Source organism: Crocodylus siamensis, chromosome 2 (assembly GCF_052110815.1).
Source record: "Crocodylus siamensis isolate JL-2025a chromosome 2, ASM5211081v1, whole genome shotgun sequence".
Lineage (NCBI taxonomy): Eukaryota > Metazoa > Chordata > Crocodylia > Crocodylidae > Crocodylus > Crocodylus siamensis.
This window is the reverse complement of record NC_143396.1, coordinates 74379258-74397631: the sequence shown is the minus strand read 5'-3', so window position 1 is coordinate 74397631 and position 18374 is coordinate 74379258. Positions and strand designations below refer to the sequence as shown.

The following is an 18374-nucleotide window of genomic DNA, read 5'->3' as shown; positions in this document are numbered from 1 at the left end:
ATTTGGGGAGCTCTGCAGTCTGATTTGGAATGCAAATTGGACGCCGCAGTCTAGCAATAAATTAGCATTTTTTTTACCTTCGTCTGAGTGACATAGCATCATCTTAAGAGCTCCAGTACATGACAGAAAGAGCAATAAGAATGCACACAACGTGCAACTCTACTGCTCTACTCTATGTGAAGCTTTTTGACAGCTCTTCCATGCACTTCTTTCCCACCTCCTGAAAAAAAGTGACCAATTCTTCTTTCTCAAAATTGAAAATGGCTCCTTCTACAAAAACAAAATAGTACTTAGCCCAATGTAATAACTTCTCCCAAAAGGAACCAGTCATTTATTCACCCTGTTATGCAACAATGGTAATGGTTCACACCAGGGCTGCCCAACTTCAAAGCAGTCGGAGACCACATGCTCCATGGGCCACACACCCGGGGGGCAGTGCTAGGAAGCAGCATGCAGCAGAAGCCACAGAAGGGAGGAGCTCCAAGACCCTGGCTACTGGTGCAGCTGGAGCAATGGGAGCAGCGGCAGCTGAGTGGTAACCCAGGGACCACATGTTAACCCTTCACCAGCCATATGGCCTGCAGGCCACCAGTTGGACAGCCCCAATTCACAACATTAGAGTTGTGTAATTTATACAGATGAATATTTAAAATGTGCATTGATCTATTTCAGTAATCAATCATTTCCGTCTTTAAAAATTAACCCTCCAGTGGTTCACCTGCTTTTGCACCCCTTTCAACACAGATCAAGAAGCAGCAGCCTTTAAGTTCAGCTGACATCATCTCTAGGACTTCAGATCACATTGGTTAGACCAGGAGTGGGCAATTATTTCAGGTGGAGGGCCACTTACTGAGTTTTGGCAAGCCATTGAGGGCCACATGACAGGAAGCCGGGGCAGATGAATATTAATTTTCTAAATTTTTTAGGGGCCCTGTGGGCCGGATAGAATGGCCTGGCAGGGCTGCATCCTGACCACAGGCTGCATTTTGCCCACCCCTGGGTTAGACAAAAGTTGTAATGAATTCCCAAGGGATTAGATTTCGATTTTTTTGTAACTACTCTGACAAAATATTGAAATGTCTTTGCAATTTAAGATACCTACAGCTTCTCCTGTTAAACACTAAATTGTTTGGACTGTGTACTCCAGGAACTAGAAACCTTTGGCAAACAAAAGGAAGTAGTGACTCAAGAATCTTGATATGCATTAATTTGCCTGTCTCAAGACAACCCCTTGAATGGCTTATTTTCTCTACAAATGGTTACATTTTCTCTTTGCCTTTTTAGGGCTAAGATCATTCACATTTGCCCAGTTATAACCTGTGTAGGATATCCAGGATGCACTTCGTAGGTCTTGCTGACCCTTACATAAATATTATTTCCTATTTATATATTGCTTATTATTAATGATCTAATTTGTAAACTAAAGTATTAGCTCCCCTCCAGTGTTGGACCCCTTTAAAAGGTTTAAGTTCTATGAGCATTCTGCACAAAAAGATAAAAAAAACCAATGCAACTAAAATGTTAAAAAAACAGAACACTAGCCATAATTTTTTTTTTTAGCTAAAATCAAACCAATCCTAGTCACTAATGACTGTTTGCAAGGCAGGAAATAATACTATGGCTATGTCAATATGGCCTCTTTCCTACCTCTGAATCCACCAGTTACAAAATAAATTTCACCCATTCAGTCCTGCTTGGAAATTAGGTAACTGGGGAGAGTAGATGGCTCAGAAGTGTTCAATGCCCTAGTGTGTTCTCAAAACAGTCTGAGAACAGCCCAGTACAGTCCTGCAGTGTGCATTCAGGAACCCCTATGCCATCTATTCTACTTATTTACAAGGCTCTGTTGGAAGTGATCAGCAAGATTCCTTGTCCATTCCCCGTACATTGTCTCAGAATAATTAGGTGCCTCAGAATGACAATCTGGCAATACTGAGCCAGGAACTGCCTAGCACTAGCCAATAAAAAACATGAACAGAAGTGTGTCCAAATTCTTTCCCTCTCTAGAGATCAGTCTACTCCATTACAGCCTCAGACTAACCATGGCTTTTGTCTGGAGCCAGACTCTAATAGGTTAATCAACCAAAAGTCATCCAGAGGGCAGCTGGAGTGTGAATGGCCTGATCCTTAGCAGTAGAGTTATTGGAACTGGAGCAGAGACTAGTTCTAGGCTGATGCATCTTTCTGATGGCTAGAAAATGATATTTAGAAGTTTGCTTTTGGGAATCAGCTTGTAAGGAAAGTAGATATTATATTAAAACAATGGTCCAGGGGAACAGCATGGGTAAATTGATTTCTAAAAGCCTGTCCCTCCACTGAACTCTCTCCAATTTGTCCACATCCTTTCTGCAGTGGGGGCCCAAAAGTGAAAACAGTACTCCAATGTGGCCTCACCAGTGCTGATTAGAGGGGAATTATCACTTCCCTTGACCTACTGGCAACACACCTACCAATGCAGCTCAATATGCCGTTAGCCTTCTTGGTGACAAGGGCACACTGCTGGCTCGTATTCAGCTTTTTGTCCACTGTAACCCCCAGGTACTTTTCTGCACAGATGCTGCCTGGCCAATCAACCCCCAGCCTGTACTGGTACATGGTACAGTTCCATCTCAGGACTTTGCATTTGTTCTTGTTGAACCTCATGAGATTTATTTTGGCCCAATCCTCCAATTGGTTTAAGTCTCTCTGAATCTTAGCTCTACCCTCCAGCATGTCTAATGCTTCCGCTAGATTGGCATCATCTGAAGACTTGCTGAGGGTCCACTCTATACCATCTTCCAGGTTGTTGATGAAGACATTGAACAAAACCGGCCCCAGAACCAACCCCCAGGACACTCCACTTGATACCAGCTGCCAACTAGACATTCATTCAGTCAAGCCATTGATTACTACTCTCTGAGCCTGATGCTTCAGCCAGTTTTCTATCCTCACAGTCTATTCATCCAGCCCGTACTTCCTTAAGAGAATGTTGTGTGAGACTGTATCAAAAGCCTTGCTAAAAATCAAGGTACATCACTTCCACTGCTCTCCCTTCATCCACAGAGCCAGTCACCTCATTATAGAAGGCAATCAGATTGGTTAGGCATGACTTGCTCCTGGTGAATCCATGTTGACTATCCCTAATCACCTTTTTCTCCTCCAAGTGCTTAGAAATAGATTCCTTGAGGATCTTCTCCATGATTTTTCCAGGGACTGAGATGAGGTTGACTGGTCTGTAGTTCCCTCGATCTTCCTTTTTCCCTTTCTTAAATATGGGCACTGTGTTTGCCCTTTTCCAATCATCTGGGACCTCTCTTGTTTGTCATGAGTTTTCAAAAATGATGGCCATTGGATCTGCAATCACATCAGCCAACTCTGTCAGCACCCTTGGGTGCATCCCATCCAGCCCCGTGGACTTGCTTTTCTAAGTAGTCCCAGCTTTTCTTAGTCCCTAACCTGTTCTTTCACCACTGAAGGCTACTCACTTCCTTTCCAAACTATGCTGCCAGGTGCAGTAGTCTGGGAGCTGACCTTGCCTGTGAAGACTGAGGCAAAAAAGGTATTGAGCACTTCAGCATTTTCTCCACCCTCTGTCACAAGGTTGCCTCCCTCACTCAGTAAGGGAGCCACACTTTCCCTGATCCTCCTCTTGCTACCAACATACTTGTAGAAACCCTTCACACCCCTTGCTAGCTGCAGCTCCAGTCGTGCTTTTGCCTTCCTTACGTCATCCCAAGATGCCATCTACTATATTCCCCACCAATTCTTCCCTGTTTGTGAGCAGTAAGTCAAGAACAGCACGGCCTCTAGTTGGCCACTCCAACAAATAAATAGCAAACAAATAGCAAAAAGGCAAACATGCTCAATCTATTTAGAAGCAATATCAGCTTGGTTGTTTCTCCTAAGCAACTCCTCAAAATCTCCCAGAACAATCTGAGCTTTTTAATCTCCTTCCAGCCTGAGTTTAGCTAGATAGTCCATAAACAACACAATTCTACTAGCCAGTCTTCTGTAATAATGGCATAAAGTGGAGTGTCATCTATATTACAAGTGCATAAATCTTGTTGGCCCAAATTCTATTTCTGGGCAGTATCCAAGTAGAGCTGCACACATTAACATTGACTCAAAACCAGCTAGCTGTTAATTTTTAAATGTTTCTCCCCAATCTCCTTTAAAATTTTTACTTCACAGAAGTTGCCCATTAGTTTCTTCTGGAATCTGACAACATGATGAACAAGGAATGCATACAAGCATGTAAACTATTTTTCCAGGCAACCAAAAATTAATCATTTTGCAGTCACTGTTAGAGTGCATAATGTATATATATATAATGATTAAATCAAATTTCAGTAAAAGATTCTTGGCTACTGTTATGCCCAACACTTATTTGATCTGTGCATTCCTCTTTCTCCTTCAAGTATATATAACATAAAGTAGTTTAATTAGAGAAATTATTCTGAGAAAAATTGCAGGTTCTACATATTGCCATACAAAACTATTCCTAGAATCTGGTATCCCCTAACTTTCATTAGGCCCTGAAAGTAAACCAGGAAATCTTATTGCCTCTCTCTCTGTCTTCAAACTATTGGAGATTCCACACATTCTGAAGAGCACACTGCAATCTATGATACTTCTCTTCTATCTAATGATATCCCATTAAAATGATCAGATTACCCAGTACAGTAAGTGCCTGACCACTCTCTCAGCTAACAAACACTCCTATTAAACTACTTCTAGCTGTCATGTAACCATCTAAACTTGACCCAATACCTCTTCTGGTTGACCAACTGCTCTCTACTGTTTACATTCCTTTCAGCATTTACCACTTGCAGTGAAATAATCCTTAGGGGGAAAAAAAAGTGTACCTTGATGCCCATTGTGGTTTCTCATTTTCAAACATTTTTTTAAGGCACTAGTGACCTTCTTAAATCATGTGATGTATAAAAAGTACTTTATGTGAAAGTGTAATCATGTTCTGCAACTACATCACCTCCTAGCTACTCATATTCCTTCTCTACCATTGACGCCTTCAACAAGTTGCATTAATATACACCCACATTTCTGTACATTTTATGCAAAAAAACCCAAAACAAAACAAAACCAAAAAAACCCCAGTTACTTAAGAAAGACCTTAAATTAATCTGGCACAAAATACCTTTGGTAATTCATAGCCATATACAAGCATTACATTTCTACTGGAAGACTGAACACCTGTTCATTTTCCACCAGTTTGATTCCACCTGAGGCCAGGAGCTGTGATGTGGCAAGGAAATGCTCCCCACACCTTTCCACACTCTGGAGTTGAGCTCCCTGGATTTCCCCAGACTGGGATCATGCTAGTCTGAAGAAGGCATGAGAGATGGAAGTGGGTAGCTGCTCCCACCCCTCCCATAGACCATGACATGAAGGAAGGAGCAGCCACCTGCTGTTACCCACCTCTAAGAATTAAGAAATTTAATGCAATAGGACTTGGGATGTTTCATCATATACAACAATGACAATATAGGTATCCATGAGCTGACAGAAAGAAACAACAGAAAATGCTAATTTCCTGAAAAGGGAATATGAAAGGCCACAGGTGTGCTCATTTGGAGGGTGTGGTGCCAGCCTGACATGCAGAATGTTGCTCCTAGGAAATCTGGAGCAACCAGACAAAGGACATGTTATTGGTGTGTGGAAAAGGCAAGACAAATCTGGTGATGTTTCCAACTAGGATGCAATGAGAAATGTAGGAGTATAAGATGGAGCAAGAGAAAGAAGTTCTTTGCTGGTGTGACTTGATCTGCTGGAGCCAGCCAGCCTGGGATACTTAGAATTTCTCTTGCTAGCCCAGTTGTGACAGTCCAATCAAATGCTCGTAACTGTAATAACTGCATGGGTGCAGTCATTAACAGGCATTGTAGCATCGCTATCTAATGTATAGTTGGTATTTTGGAATAGCATTTTAAAGAGTTCATTTAAACTAACTGTACAACTGCTACTGGCCTTTAGATTGAATAACAATATTTTAGCTAATTACTGAATTACTGATTTGGTCATTCAAATTCCAGCACTGCCCAGCATGAGGGGAAGAGGGAGGGCAGTTGGCATGCCACTCCCTCTACTCAGCTCCTAGGTACTGGAACCCAAGGAGACTGAGCAGCTGTTGCTTGTTCCCCACCAGCTGCTCACACTAGGGACCCCATTGCAAGGAGTGGCCAGCGGGCTTTGTCTCACTACTCCATTCTCACTAAGAATGAGTGAGAATGGAGGAGTGACATAAAGAATGGGACTGGAGCAGCCAGTAGTCCCCATGCTTTTCCAGACTGGATCGCAAAAGTCAGAGGAAGGCATGAGGAGCAAAAGAGAGGGGGCTGTTGCAGGCTGAATACCTGTACTGCTCCCTTTCCCTGAAAAATGTCCACCATTGGAAATGAACACTTGTTTGTATCCTATGTTGCATTACATCTCATTTTTTTACCTCCAATTTTTCCAAAATTTGTTCCAAATCCTCACAAATTATTAAGTTCAGATAAATGGCCTGTGCTTTCCTAGAGCATTCTTCTCCACACCTTAGACATAAAGTACTATGTTACCTATTCTCCAAACATCCAGTACTACCTCTAACTTGATATATTTAATAAATATTCATATTATTGGACCTGCAATTTTATGTTCCCATTTCTTCAAAATTCTAGGATGCCCACTCCAAACCTGACTGCATTAAGCTGACTGAGTTTGGCTTTTTCAGTTGTGGTAATAGCAGTTTCTACACAGTGATACATCAACCTGCCCCCCTCTCCCACAGTTCAGCATGGCTGCCTAACTGAAAACCAAGGTAACCTTAATTTTGGGGCCATACTTAGATTATATTTATTCTTGACCCTACCTGAGTGTAGCATGGCCCCTACCTTTTCCCTATTCTATTTTTATTTATATGAGAAAGGAAGCATTTGTTCTCCAGTCTATACTGGAAAGTCTCCCATAAAAATCCAGGTCCCACTACTGTTTCTCTCTCTCTATTAACGTCAGTGAAATCTCTATCTATATCCATAGCTGACTCTCCAGGTCCACAGCAGACCACTAGCAATTAATTCTCTGTCCTTCATGAAAATTATTTTGACCCAGACAGATTTTGTTGCATTATCCTTTCTTAATTCTTTAGTCTATCGCAGTATTACCATACAATCCCACTCTAATTCTAACTCTTGTATTATAATATATGTATCCCAGTTGTTTCTGAGTCAGGAGCCCTCATTGCCTAGCTGGATGACATACAGTCCTTGCACTTACTGTACCACCTACCTGAGTATTGTTCTGATTGGTTCTAGAGGTTTCTTTTTCTGGCTAGCACTATGGAAGAAAGAGACTTGGGGGTCATCATTGACCACAAGATGAACATGAGCCTGAAATACGATGCTGCGGCTAGTAAAGCGACAAAAACGCTGGCTTGCATCCATAGATGCTTCTCAAGGAAATCCCAGGATGTCATTCTCCCATGGTACTTGGCCTTGGTGAGGCCGCAGCTGGAGAACTGGTTCCAGTTTTGAGCTCCACAATTCAAAAAGGATGTGGAGAAGCTTGAGAGAGTCCAGAGAAGAGCCATGCGCATGATCAGAGGTCAGGAAAACAGACCTTACAATGACAGGCTGAGAGCCATGGGGCTCTTTAGCCTGGAAAAGCACAGGCTCAGGGGTAACCTGATGGCCACCTATAAGTTTATCAGGGGTGACCACCAATTTCTGGGGGAATGTTTGCTCACCAGAGCGCCCCAAGGGATGACGAGGTCAAACGGTTATAAACTACTGCAAGACCATTTCAGGCTGGACATAAGGAAGAATTTCTTTACTGTCCGAGCCCCCAAGGTCTGAAACAACCTGCCATCAGAGGTGGTTTAAGCACCTCCATTGAACACTTTCAAGATTAGATTGGATGCTTATCGTATCTGGTTTCCCCCTTCAGGCAGGGGGCTGTACTTGATGATCTTCTGAGGTCCCTTCCAGCCCTAATGTCTATGAAATCTATGAAATCTACCTTCCTACCCTCTGATATTCCTCTATTTCAGTATCCTCTTTGATCTGATAAGTCAGGACTGGAGATTATATGAGTTGTTTCCCAACTTTGACTCATTTCTTGGTTTAAAGCTTTGCTTATCAGTCATGCCGGTCTTAAATCTCAAGAGATCAGTGCCCCGGGTATTCAGGTGGAGATCACACATCAAAAAAAATCCTTTTTATACTTATGTCTCCAGTTGCTGAACATCCAAAAAGTTCATCTACAAAGCTTGAAAAATCTGCTTGACAGCTAATGTCCCAAATACTATCTACCATGGAAATTAATAAAAAGTAATGTAAATTATGATGGGGAAAGATTTTACTTACATCTACTTTAACTTTTTCCCCACTCCCATTTTTGGTATTTTTTTCCTGAATTGTTTCAGTATTTCTTTTTTTTTATTTCTCTTTTTCTCTACCACATGCACAATTTTGTCTGTTTCTGTTGGTCCCACCTTCATTCTGTTCTCTCACTCCTTTATCTCCAATGTGTCTTTCCCTTAATATTCAGGACTACATCAGGTATTTTAGAAAAATAGGCATGCAGTTCTTAAATATCAGTTCTGAATGTGCTAAAATTCACTTTGTTCTAATGTTAGTATAATACTGTGGTCCAAAGAAAATGACCAATGCAAGCAGAAACTGAAAAAGTCAGCAGAACAAATGTTGATGTCTTCATGATCTATAATATCTTACTTTGTAAGTAATGCCTTCTGTTTCCCAATATATTTACTGTGCTCATCCTCTTTGCACAACTAAGGAAGAACTATACATGTGAGTGTGGTGTCAGGCAAGTTTCCCTCATTGTTTCTTCACCATTACAACTCAAAATATGTACAGAGATGTAGTAACACTCTCAAGGTTCCTACAAGAACTGTCCAGCCAGTGTTTCCATGCCCAATAAACAGCAAGAAACCATAGGTGCCAAGGTAAGTGAAGAAAAGCAACTGAATTTTATAGAGGCTGCAGCAAAGTACCAAAACTTGGACGTTCAAAGGTTTTTGTATCATCTGAAATAAAATGGGATGAACTTAATAGTGTGAGTGAACACAGGGCAATAGTGCTACCTATAACGAGCAAAGGAGACAGAGCATTCAACTCTCATAAACAAGGCCTGGTAAATAGTTCAATACAAAGAGCAAGTAGAAGCTGATGAGTTACAAAGAGCAAGTAGAAGCTGATGAGTTTAAAAGACCACTTGCTACCCCGCAGAATATCATGAAGTGTGGTCCAACAGTTGCACCACTGGACTGCATGGCAGGACACCTAACTTCAGGTCCATGGGCCAGTACTTTTGTTACTCTGTGCTTTACTGCCAGTAATGAGGATGACAATCCTTACCTTTGTAAAACACTGTACATTGTTTTACATAAAAAGTGAAGTCTTAGTCTTATCACTAACACTACTACTACTACTACTACAAACAACTAAGTAAGGAATCCAAAAACCTAGAATAAGCATGAAGGCAAACACTAAATTACACAGTAACTATCTTGGAAAAATTAGAAGAAGGGGTGATTTAGATCTAGGAACATTTTAAAATGGTTACACAAGTTCAAATAATAAAATCATGAGTTGATCTAAATTATAGTAAATTTTCATAAAATAAATTATTTGCATATTATTTCTTACATGTATAAAAATGTCATGCAAAAAATCCCACTTCTGTTAATTAAACAGAATTTTAAACATTTTTTAAAATAGAATTATAAACACTATGGGATTGAATGAAGAGATTTCATCCCTAAAATCCATTATCAGGTGTTATCAGAAAACACTTATCAATTTTGTTTGTTTTTAAGATTTTTAAAATGTGTCTAGCTACATAGTCTAGAAATGTGTACAGTAAGACAGCACTCAGTAAAAAGATATCCATCAAGATAAGCAAATACCACCTCACCCAAACCCTAAGTCTGTCTAACAGAGATGTTTCCAATAATGAAAAATTAACTAAATTTAGCTCTGAGTGAGGAAAAAGCCTAAAAGAGAAAAGAAAGAAAATGAAGGTGAATATCTAACTATATGTTCCATGTAGTTCAAAGAATAAACTGTGGTGGGATTAAGAACTAAGACCTAGATCTACAAAAACTCTTTGAGTCTGAAGTGATAGGGAGAAATGTTCCTCTATGATACTCACACCAGTGTGTTTAAAACCAGTCCTCAAGATATTTTCATGTCCAGATTATCTAAAGACATTAGGAACCGTATCTTCAGTTTATGTAAATAAGCATATTGCCCCTAAAAAAATAAAATTAAAAAAAAAAAATCAATGGAAATATTCCTGCTCACAACCAACTGAGGATTTGGCTCACAATGCACAGAAGGGAGACAACTGGTATAAGGAAAAAAAAGATGGATATTGTTTTTCAATCGAGTTGTGGCTTGAACTTCATACGTTATAAAAAGGCAAAGGCTGTGGCTTTTTTCCTTATTCCCTTATCACTCTCCTACATTTGCCTCTTTTTTGTCTCTTCATTATTTATTGTCTGTATTTGAATGTATGTATCACTTGTTTCATTCTATCCCAATGACCACTTATTTTCCCTCCTTATAAGACTGAAGGACTATATACAGTAAAGAGAATAAAGAATCTAATTTGCCTGCTCTCAGTTTTATGCTTTGTATTTCCAGCTAAACATAAGATAAATCAAGGAGAGCCTTGCTTTAGAAAGTGAACACTTAAAAATTTTCATCTGGTTAAAGATGCTTTCTGCTAATGAGAAAATCCCCAACATCATGTATTACAGCATATAAATCTTAAAACTTGACATTTAAAAAACATTCTCTTTCCACTGACAGGACTCTACTAGAGGTTACTTTCACCAAAAAGAGAATTATTATACCATGTTAGATTTATATGGTGCCTTTGATCATTTACCAATCTTAATATGTATCTCCATACTTACCACCACTTTAAAACTTGAATTTTGACCAGATGGGCTTCTAGAATTAGAATTAGAAGGCTGACGTTTTTACATTTTGTTCATAACAAAATATAGCCTGATCAGTTGATGAATTAAATGAAGGCCATGTGTGCTAAATCCAAAGCATAACACTTTTTATTCTAAAGCACATCCAGATTGCTACCTTTGTATATGGTACATACATCTTCTAAACCAGAAGAGTCTTTAATATCTTTGATTCTTACTGGGCCAGGCCCTCAGCTGGTATAAACCACAATGCCACAATGACTTTGACAGAGCGCAATGCTAGTTTATATCACGTGAGTATTTAGCCCACTATTTTTTTTTAATTGAAAACTTAAATATTGGGGATAAGTACAATATTCTAAACTAAAAATTCACACAGCGATGTAGGTGCTGCTACTGTCTCCACCAAAAATATTAAATGCTTGACAAACTTTGGTAAGCTGAGTGGAAACAAATACTATATGTATTAATGCAGTCAATGTAAAATCATATATCCAGGAACAAAGAATTAAAGCCCTACTTAAAGGATGAGGAACTCTTATCTGGGAAGAAATGATTAAAAAGGACATGAGTTTCCAGAACAGCACCATGATCAATAAGGAGCTAGCACAAATATTGCAAGTATAAGTAGAGGAACACTGGGTAGTAATAGCAATAGTTTATAGTTTGCATTGATGTGAACCACTACCGTAATATTTTGTCCAGCTTTGGTGTCTAGAATTCCAGAAGGATTTTGAAAAAACTGGTGAGAAGAATCATGCTTTAAAGTAGAGGTGTTAACTATGTTTAGATAATAAGGAGAAGACTGTAGTGCCATTTGATTGCAGTCTATATGTACCTATTGTGGGGACAGATATCTGGTAGTAGGAAACTTCAGTCTAGTCATCAAAGGCAAAACAAGGTCCAGTGGTTGAAACTTAAAGCTACACAATCCAGATGAGAAAAAAAACCCAGCATTGTATGTTACAATCTGGGTAAATCACCACTAAAGAAACTGATCATGGGTTGTGGTGAATTCTCCATTCCTGAACATTTGTAAATCAAGTCTGGTTATGTACCTAAACAACATCTGATCTAAGTCAAACATAAAATAAATTTAGGAAAGTCCTATAAACTCTGTTAAGAAGCGGTCAGACTAAGTGATCATGGTGGTCCCTTCTGTCTTTATAATCCATGTCTTAATTAATTTACAGGCTTTCATAATTTAATGTGTTTAAGAGCTCTAAGGTGCCTTTGACTTCCTCTGTGGTCAATTTGCACCAAAGTACATATTCATGGAGTTTCATAACACAGTTCCTATTGAGCTCAGGCATTATTTAGGGGCGTTTTCCCACATCATTGAAGCATCTTGCTGAAGCTGGAGGATGTTATATTATTACACACTTGAGATGCTGGTTAGTGTGGGTAAACACCTACACTGATCTTTAGAGTCAACCAGGAAGGCTGCCCTCAAACAGCCAGGCCACATGAGCCACCCTTTCTCATCTATATCATGACTTGTAGGCCACACTAATCATCCACATAGTACTGGCTTGTAAAAAACATAAAACATAAAGCAGACCTTTTCTAGGAATCAGTGAGTAAAGAAAAGCCCAGACAAATACAAAGTGGTGTGCAAAAATGCTGAAAGCTTCAGACAACAGAATTGTTGCTGGATGGTTTCATGTGGTTGAATTTAGTGCACCAAGATCATTTCCAGTCACACCATAAAAGGTGTAAGTTAGGAGACAAGTGGATGTGTGGTTGACCTCCTTTCCAGAAGTTAACAGAGCTTACCAGCTTGAGAAGGACTGCTGCTAAGGGACCAAGCATAGGGTCTCATAGTACATGATGGCTGGCAAGCATAAGCTTAAAATAAACTTCAGGTCAACCCTAATTATTAGACCCAATGTATATTACATATTCTCCTAATCCAAGGCAATTAAAGGAATCATCTCTCTCTTGCCCTCTGAAGAGTCTTGAGTACAAAGGTTTAGAGGACACTCTTCATGCTGGCCAAGATAGCAAACATAATATAAGTTGGGGGTTTCAATAAACCAGTGGGTAAGGCATAGAGGAGAAAAGGTAGCACACCTCTGACCACAATCAACCTATTTCCAACCACATCTAATTTCACTCTAAATAATTTACTTCACTTAAGGAAAGCATTGGGGGCAGGAGGAAGGAGAGAGAGAAGGATAGCGAGTGAGCACACATAAACATAGTGTGTTTTTTCTCTGTAACAGGCTGCAAAAAAACTTGAGAACAAAATGACTGTTCTCAACCTGGATCCATAGCTGACCTAAATCAATATAAAAAGTCTGCTGAAGTCAGTGCTGATTCATATCAGTACTGACTTTAATTTTGCATAGAATCTTCATTATACCGTGAACATCCTTTCTTTGGAAAAATCCAACAAGGTCACAAAATGAAGTTACTACCACTATACAGATGCATGGTGTTCAATTAAGCAGTAATTGCATCTTTTTCTCTCCAAAAAAATACTGCTTCTCACTCCAGGAAACAATAAAACAGTGTGACATTGGGCAACAGCAATTCAATGTCTGGTCCATAAAGATAGATTTAGAATTTTAACGCCAGGATCTCTAAACAGTGGATTCAGAGTAAAATCTGATGTAAATAACATCAATGATAAAACTCCTATTCAGTTCAGTGCATCCCAAATTTCATGTGAATACATTCTTCTTCTTCCTGTGTCCTGTCTAAGATTGTTGATAATGGGCATTTAGCAGAATTTGCAGATTCATTAGAATCTCACAGGGCCATGACATGAGCACTTCTGCTATCACCATTATGGCAGCTGGAATACATTTGAATACATGAGTAATATTTAGAAAGGCATAGCCAAGCAAAAGCATGCTCTTTATTATCCTTGATCTAATTAAGTATTAGTGGAAAACCATCCATAAATAAGGGATTTGCTAACTTTTAAGAAATAACAAGGTATATTTTTAATTAATAATATTCTACCATTGAATATTTTTACTGCATAAAATTAGCCTATTGCCCAACATACAGCAATGTTCTGCACACACAGACCCTGTGGATGTCAATAGGACTTGTGAATGTTACTTACTAAAAATAACACCAACACGGAGGAAACTATTTGCAAATATTATTTCCTCCTTCAAATGCTGTGGCAAGACCCACTTTTGCAATAATACCTTGTCTATAAGAATCAGCCCTATAAAGGAAGGTAGATTTGGTGACAAGTAGGAACAGTGATATTATTTATCAATGAAAACAAAACAAAAGATACCCAAAATAATGCAACACCACTAAATGTAATTGTGCATGCAATTTAACCCATGTAATTGTGCATGTAATTTCCCCACTCCTTCCATATTATGCTTACCTATTAATTCTCGTTTCTAATTAGGTTCTCATATTACCCTATTAGAATCAATGAGAGCTTTTTGGCCAGGTACAGAAATTACACTTCTTGTGTGGTAGGTGCCCAGAAAGTGCTCTACAGCCATAACTGAACAGACTTTTGGGGTATGTAGAGTGCTGTAAAAATGGCGGATCCCACTCTAAGATAAACCTGGATAGAAGTGGCATCAATTAAGTAGTTCAGTGTGGAGTGGGGCAGAGGGGATGTAGTGCAGAGGCACTTTGCCTCAAACCCAGGGGCAAAGAGAGAGACACCCCATGATCCAAGGCACTGTGTGGGCTGTGGACTGAGCTGGGTGTGTTGCCAGAATCATGGGGTGTCAGCTGAAGGCCCCTGGACAATTTGAGATTCTGGAGGTGACCTGAGCAGCCAAACCCAAGTGAAGCAGGAGCAGCGGCAACAAGCCTCTGAACGAAGAGCAAGAACCACACGCTGAGAACTTCATCCTTGAGCATCCACTGCTGCTTCCATTGATCCTTCAACCCACCCCCTTTCAGCCTTATGCATCCACAGACCCCAAGACCTCAATAAGCACTGCTGGTAACATGGATGAACGTGACCCATCTGCCCCCAACAGCCAAGCATGGGGACACAAGTGGCAGTTTGGGAAACTGCCAATTCTGTTAGGGCCATGTTGTGCTTCATGGGAGATTCAAGCCTAAGCATAGATACGTCAAGTGCTTCAACATAAACAGTTTCCCCTCCCCTTCAAAGCTCTCAACAAAGGCATTGATAGCATTTATTAAGCTCAGCAGGCAAAAGGGTAAACAGCAGTTTTACAGAGTACCCCCAGGAGTACCTACCTCACAAAACCAATGGCTGCCAGTGGTGATGACGACCCCCATGTCAGAGGCATGAGATACGATGCAGCTATGTCTGACAACCACTGCAGTAGCCATGAAGCAGAAACGAGGAAAAAAAAGTCTTCTTTCTAAAAAACTCCCTCTCACTCCTGGAAAGGGACACATGTTGATGGAAGGATTCCCACGTGAGAACCTGCTCAGCTCTTGCTGCCATGATGGCTCCCAGGTTCTGCACCTGGACAGGTTGGGAAGTGACCCGCAGCACTTTCCCCCTTCTGATCCATGGGTGAAGTCCAATGGGCACTGGCTGATTTCGATTCATGCAGCATAAGCACTCACTGTATCAACCTCTCAGGGCAACCCCCAACCCCTCTCCCACCATCACAGGCCCATCTCAGCCACAGAACCTTCCCCCTCAACCAACTCCTGCAAGCTAAGCAAGGACTCCCCCTTGCCTGCAGGCTCCACATCTGTGCACTGAAGGCCAACTTGCAGTGGCCTGCACAGTGAGTCCAAGACAGGTGGCTGAGGACCTGATGAACGAATGAAAGATGTGCATACAAGGCACTGGTGAAATGAAGAAGAAATGTTACAAGCTCCTGTCAGGCTCTGAGTTCAGGCCACATATCACAGACTCCTGTTGGGCTGCGAGATTGGCAGGGGGAATGAAAGAGGACATGTCCAGGGAAATCGACAGACATGGGGATGCTTACACCCAGGCTGCCAAGTTGCAGGACCAGAAGCTTCAGATGACCAACTGCTGTTTACAGGAGACACTGTATGGTGTGGTGGAGCTGACAGAGTTGCAACACCAGGCTTGGGAGTTAATAGGGCATGCTTCTGGATCACTGGTGGTCGCCCCATAGGCGCAGGGCTCTTCCACTCCCCATGGCCTGGGTCTCACTGCAAGGAGCAATATAGCCTTGGCAGAAACAGGCAGTGCCTCCAGCTCAGGCTGGTTGCCTGACATGAGCCCCAGGCATGGGTGAGAGCCACAGGTCTGTGGTCCTTGAAAGGGGAGACATCACCACAACATGGACACACATTTGGTGGGCACAGGACACACTGAGTGGCCATGCATGGGACAGCTGCCTGTAGCTCAAGGCCATGAGAGCCACTGCAGCAACAGATCTAGATTTCATAGATTTCATAGACATTAGGGCTGGAAGGGACCTCAGAAGATCATCAAGTCCAGCCCCCGCCCAAAGGGCAGGAAGTCAGCTGGGGTCATAGGATCCCAGCAATATAAGCATCCAATTTACTCTTGAAGGTGTTCAATGTAGGTGCCTGAACCACCTCTGATGGCAGGCTGTTCCAGACCTTGGGGACTCAGACAGTAAAGAAATTCTTCCTTATGTCCAGCCTGAAACAGTCTTGCAGTAGTTTATAACCTTGCAACCTCGTCATCCCTTGGGGCGCTCTGGTGAACAAACATTCCCCCAGAAATTGGTGGTCATCCCTGATAAACTTATAGGTGGCCATCAGATCACCCCTGAGCCTGTGCTTTTCCAGGCTAAAGAGCCCCATGGCTCTCAGCCTGTTGTTGTAAGGTCTGTTTTCCTGACCTCTGATCATGCGCATGGCTCTTCTCTGGACTCTCTCAAGCTTCTCCATGTCCTTTTTGAATTGTGGAGCCCAAAACTGTACGCAGTACTCCAGCTGTAGCCTCACCAAGGCCGAGTACAAAGGGAGAATGACGTCCTGGGATTTGCTTGAGAAGAATCTATGGATGCAAGCCAGTGTTTTGGTCACTTTACTAGCCACACAGCATTGCGTTGCAGGCTCATGCTCATCTTGTGGTCAATGATGACACCCAAGTCCCTTTCTTCCATAGTGCTAGCCAGCGTAGCACTTCCAAGCCTATAAGGATGCTGCAGGTTTTTCCTCCCAAGATGGAGAACCTTGCATTTTTCAGTGTTAAACACCATCAGATTCTAGTCCAACCATTTGCTGACCCCATCCAGGTCAGCCTGGATCATCCGCCTGTCTTCTGGTGTGGATGCTCTGCCCCAAAGTTTGGTGTCATTGGCAAACTTGTCCAGTCCTCTTCTGACTCCAATGTCCACATCATTAATGAAGATGTTGAACAATATGGATCCAAGGCCAGAGCCTTGCGGGACCCCACTGGTCACAGGACACTATGATGAGTGACTTCCACCACGTACTACCCTCTGGGTCCAACCACAGAGCCAATTTCCAATCCAGTGGATCGTGGTGGACCCAAGGCCACAATTGGCTAGTTTCGCCAAGAGGTGATCATGGGATACCAGATCGAAGGCTTTTTTGAAGTCAAGATATATGACATCAATTTCTTCTCCCTTGTCCAGGCGATAGATCACCTGGTCATAGAAGGAAATTAGATTGATCAAGCAAGACCTACCCGCAACAAACCCATGCTGGCTATCCCTCAGGATGTTGGCATCTGCCAGTCTATAAAAATGGCCTCTTTAATAAATGTTTCTAAGATCTTCCCCGGGTTAGAAGTCAGGCTGATGGGCCTATAGTTAGATGGCTGACCATGATGTCCCTTCCAGTCAATCAGGGTAGGCTTGGCCATTCAGCTCCACTCAGGACTCTTTGGCACTCCAGGGAGCCCATGGGGCACGCTGGGAGGCATGTAAGAGTCCCTTCTACCTGCTTCACTCAGGTCATGCAGGCAGGCTCCAATGAGGGCTTACCTGTTCTCCTTCCTCCTAACCTAAATGGGGACACTTAAAGCTTAAAAGTTAGAGCCCTTCTGCCATGGGTTTCTTGAACACCTGTACTTAGCTTTAGACACCTTATTTTTGTTCTCTCTGACCACTATCAGGGCTTTGGGAAAATGTAAAAATTAAATTTCCTGAGAAATGACTAAATAGCTCACACGAAACATCATGCTGCTGTGGCTAGACTGATACCCATTCCCAAGCTAGCTAGTATAAAACATAGCTCAGTTATCTCTTACGCTACAGTCCACACACCATTATACTGCAACTCTGCTGGAGCAGGAACTACATTTTCCTGTCTGTCTGTTCTTTCCATGTCACCACAAGATATAAAAGTATGATAAACAATATCAGCAATTAATGCTTGATCTCACACACTTATGACAAAATTGAAGGCCAAAGGAAATGCACGTGAATGCAAGGTGCAACATTTTAAATTAAATATGTGGGTGACATTCTGATGGGCTGATGAGTCAAAATGATCATTGACAGATATTCAAAAAACATAAAAGACTAAATGAGGAAAGAAA

General features: G+C 41.4%; 1 protein-coding gene across 3 annotated transcripts in view; it reads right to left on the bottom strand.

Moving 5' to 3' along the window:
* The window catches only part of GPM6A (glycoprotein M6A), a 394708-nt gene that overhangs the window by 266257 nt on the left and 110077 nt on the right, over nt 1–18374 (bottom strand). The gene's annotated exons all lie outside the window — the stretch shown is intronic.